Here is a 5,000-nt window from a genome sequence, read left to right on the forward strand (position 1 = left end):
TCTATGGAATGAATGATTAATACAGAGGAAAACTCAGAAAAAGATACTATCGGCTTAAAGTTTTTAATGGCAAAATGCTTTTAGTTTAGAACCTGTCCCAACGCCTGCCTCAGTACTTAACTTTCAAAATGAGTCAATTACTTATACCTAAATAAGACAACAATGTTTAGGAATACTCTTTTATGAATTTGGGGAACTGAAAACACAAATAAAATTGGGCAAATCACTTGAAGTTTGTGTCTAAACAACCAGTTGTTGAAGTTCTATGACGATGCAAAGAAGTTATTATTGGAAGCTTTTGTAACTCCATTGACACAAAAATATTATGCATTCAAGAAACTTGTAGAATTAAAGTTAACACTCTCAGTGTGATCCAAAAGCCTTTTCAAAATCAATGAAGACCTATTAAAATTTCGATAAAAAAAACTTGATGTCTAAGTTGACGACGCTTTCTAGTACTTCAGAAGGCATGGTATCAATAACTGTTCTTGTTCTCACTAATTCAGATAGCAAATGGAAGCACACCCTCATTAAGTGAAATTGAAAGTGGCATATTTAGGCTATTTAGAGGTATACCTGAACAAAGAAAAGGAGCTATGAACTAAAAGAGAAACTATGACTAAGAATATAGATCCAAGAACAACTCTAGTTACCAACGTTCGTGTTGGCAGTAGATATAAATTTGCATACTATTATACAAAGATATGCTATTTAAGATATAGCAAATTTACTCGTAAATTGACCAACTTTCCAGAGCCCAAACACAGGAGTAGAGAAACTTTAAGAAAATAATGCTTTTATTAGGTATGGCTTTCATAATCATATGACACGTAAGTATAAATACAAGTTTCCTCAAACGTCTAAACATTACAGTGGATGGCATTTTACATACCTGTGTGTTGATAGGAAGATACTTAATTTTTTAGTACCAAAGCTGCACATTCTAGTAATGATGAATCGATTGAAATCTCAATGCATGTTTGTGGGAAGAGATCTGAACATAAGCATACTTTACACAGCCTTACATAAGCAGAAATTACTCAAAATGTTAGAGGCAGTTATGAAATTTCTCCCACTTTTACATGTTCTATTGCTGAAAAGATAATATTTCAAGAGATTAACTTGATTGGGGTATCCAAAGAAACGTATTTCGTAGTAATCATGTAAAAAAAAAAGAAAATAGATAAGAAAAAAAAATAAAAAGTGTCTATGACTATTCATGGTTTTAATACTGATAGGGTCCCTATAACTGAATTTGTAAATATACACCTTGTGTAACCTCAGTGAACACATAAAATATTACAAACACAGAGACATACACAAACGCACACACACACACACAATATATATATATATATATATATATATAAATATATGTATGTATGTATATATATATATATATATATAAAGCATAAAGAGGTTAATGTTGTGTAATAGCTAAGCAATTCCTTCCATTAACAGTTACATTATATTGTTCGAAGTTCAAAAACTTGTCTTCTTCGAGTTTCATGTATGGTTTGATACTGTAATATATTTATAACTAGCACCATAAATGAGTTATGCACCCCTTACTGTAGTTCCCCACCACAGTAGTGGCCTCCCCCGTAAACAGTATAATCTCACGTCCCTGAGGTGGGACCGATCTGCTGCCAAGCTAATGCTGCTCAACCACGTTACCACTGTAATAGCAAGAAGGCTAGGAGCTAATATATATAATTGACCACCACATATATTCATCTTTGGACATTTTTAAATATCAGAAAATTATTTTTCTTTATATTGCAATGTTTCATGCAAAAATTACTTTGCGCTTTCAAAAAATCAGAGATATTTTTTAAATGCTAGAGTAGTTGTTAAAGACTTTCATCGGCCCATAGATATTCATAGATCACGAAGTTTTATATTGTATTTACGTAGTGATCCTCTGCTGTAAGATATTTCCAAAGCCATCTAGTTTAAAGAGGAGTTGTTCATCTCACTCTTCAGATCGTAAGCCACTTGCCCTTTATTCATCGATATTTTTCCATTCCCTTTTCGGTGAGCTTCGCCGTCTCCTCGCCGGGATTCATAAACAGTTAGGGTTGACACTTGAAAAAAAATGTTAATCATTTACAATAAAATCCTTGTTGCGTTTTTAATTCAATTCTTATCGCATAAGCTTCAATTCTCCTTATAATTACCGAATCCCTATGGCAAATTTGGAGATGGTTATCCCTGAGTAAATAAAACAGTATTCTATTTTTATTTTTCTATATCTATGGGGGATTTTTTTTAAGGGGGTAGTGTGATTAGTGAGTAGTTGTCTCTAGTGATTGGAGGATTTGTTTGTAAGGATCCTTATACTATCATTTGCAGGGAGCAAATAACTGTAGATAATAGTGTTGTATAGTCATCCATATACCATATTTTTCCAATTAATATGCTCATGACGATTGTGCTCTGTAGAAAAATATTTTAGTTAACTGGAATAACGTAATTATGGAATGTGATGAAAACTGTATTAAAATCTGGGTGAAATACATTGTTCAAAATGACTTAATTCTCAATCATACCAATGAATATCTTGTCCTGGCTTCACAAAAATTTCAAATGGATCTAGTTTGAAATGGTCAAGTGAAGCAGTTTCATGATACCTCTCGGGAAGGATTTCTTTCATTTCGGGAGAGACAGTGAGAATCTATGATCTAACGATCTAAGATTGAGTTTGAGTATGACTTGAACCCCAATCGGACGAGTGCAAAGCTGGGACGCTTCCGATAGGACAGCATATCAAATTTTATGAAGTATGTGAAGCTTCCTTTCTATAACATAGTGATATTACATTAATCAGACTTGTTTTGGGGAACAAAATCCACCTAATATGTAATTGCAGAAAGCATATTATTGAAAGAAAAAAAAAAAATATTAGGTTATATTTCAAATGAAACACACATGGACTTAGGGGACTTTTATAACTCTCATATTTTTCTTTCCAATCTGAACCTCCAAAATTCCCTAGACTAGTTATTCCTTCATTTTACATGCAGAAAATAACTTGACATCAGAATGAATACCCTCATGTTTATTTAATTCAGGATTTTTTAAATATTATTTTGCATGCTTCTTTATGGAGAAAAAATAAAGAAAAATAGATATACTAAGAAAATTAACATAATATGTCCAAGCAGATATGGACTTACCCAGTATATGTGAAAAAATACACAAAGGTATTTTTAATCTTACATTTATCATAAAGAGTTTGCAAAATTACGATTATGTTAACAATAACAAGCATAAGTTCATATATCGAAAATATGAATATTACTGTTAAATCAAATATATTATTCTTTGCTTATCTTTTTACTCTCTATTTCTTAAAATAAGAATCTACAAATTAGGCTTCACAATGGTTGGCTCATGAGAAAGGAATTCCCTTGTTAATAATCAAGTCCATTTTAAGAAGAGAAAAAAAGTAATAATAATGATAAAAATAATAATAATAATAATAATAATAATAATAATAATAATAATAATAATAATCATAATAATAATAATAATAATAATAATAATAATAATAATAATGATAGTTAAAAGAAGAAGAAGAAAAAGGAGATGAAGAAGAAGAAGAAGAAGAAGAATGGAATATCGATCACTTAATCAAAGATTTTTAGGAATGGTACGTTTATGGGACAATGCATCAATATAACATAAATAATTCTACAGAAAAGCCAAAAATATAACTCCACTTTTCTTTGAAAATTCATTTTCTATATATCAAAAATTCATTTTCTATAGATCAATTGAAAATACAGCCTCCCATTTCTCCGAGGTACAACCAAATTGCAGGGATTTTATGTAAACTTTGCTACTCCACACGCTGTATACTAGCAACGTCCAATATTTTACTTAATTTGAAACTGGTGTCTATAATCGCACCAATTTTGTTTGCAAAGCGGAGTAAAAGCTCCAGTTATCTTCTGCTAGAAAGGATTCAGGAATTCATTTGGAATTATTCGGGATTTCTCTTCCTATATATATATATTTCCGTAATTTTGCCTTTGTTTACGTCAGCATTGTTACTTAATTTTTGTTTTAGGGAAAATTAGCACAAGGTTAATTAATTAGGACAGTCGTAAATTTTTTTTTTTTAATTGCTGTTTCAACTTCCTCCCCGCTCGCTTCAAAATATGTGTCTAGTATAACGCTTGTTTCTCTTCTGTGTTTTTCGAGTCCTTGGTGAAAAGAAACACTTGCGTTTACGAGTAAAGAACTCTATTGCTTAAAGAGACAGTTCGAGCTCACCACTCCCCGTACCTACTACAGCCGTTGGCTCATTTGAGCATTTAAGAGGAGAGCGACTTTAACGTTTGATGGCTTTAAGCAGGTACATTTCCACCACCTGCGGTGATTTTTAATTCCTGTGTGTTCTCTTCTGCTGTCCTTGGCGCCAACGTAAGAATCCCAGCATCTAGGCGGACGCGGGAGAGACACCACCATTAACGCATCCACGACATAGGCAGTGGCCGGAGCCTTGGAGATCGTGGTGACATATATGGAGGCAGTTATTAAGTAGGAGATATTTGTTTACCTTTTTTAGGGTTAGGGCTCCATTTCCCTTCCATCGATGACGAGTTTTGCTAAGCTGCATTCTTTACGGTAGCTGAGTGATAGTAGAATTCCTACCTTGGTTGGAGCTGGGGGTGATTTCCTCCAGCCCTAAAGAGTGTGAGAATATATATATTTATTTTTCTTGTGGGTGTGTTTAGTTATTTAAATATTCGACTCTCTCTCGTTGAGACTGTGGAGTTTCACGTTGGGAATTTTGTTAATTGATAATTGTTTATTGTTAATTTTTTAATTGTTAGTTGTTAATTGTTAATTCTAATTGTTAGGTAGTCACAAGGCTGACTCTTCTAAATTTCTGTTGTTAATAAATATTGTTAAGCTTTCCCAAGTGTTTTTGTTTCCGCTGACCAATTTGCTGTTGGGTATTTTTCATAAACACTGACCTCTCTTATCGT

Source organism: Palaemon carinicauda, chromosome 10 (assembly GCF_036898095.1).
Source record: "Palaemon carinicauda isolate YSFRI2023 chromosome 10, ASM3689809v2, whole genome shotgun sequence".
Taxonomy (NCBI): Eukaryota; Metazoa; Arthropoda; class Malacostraca; order Decapoda; family Palaemonidae; genus Palaemon; species Palaemon carinicauda.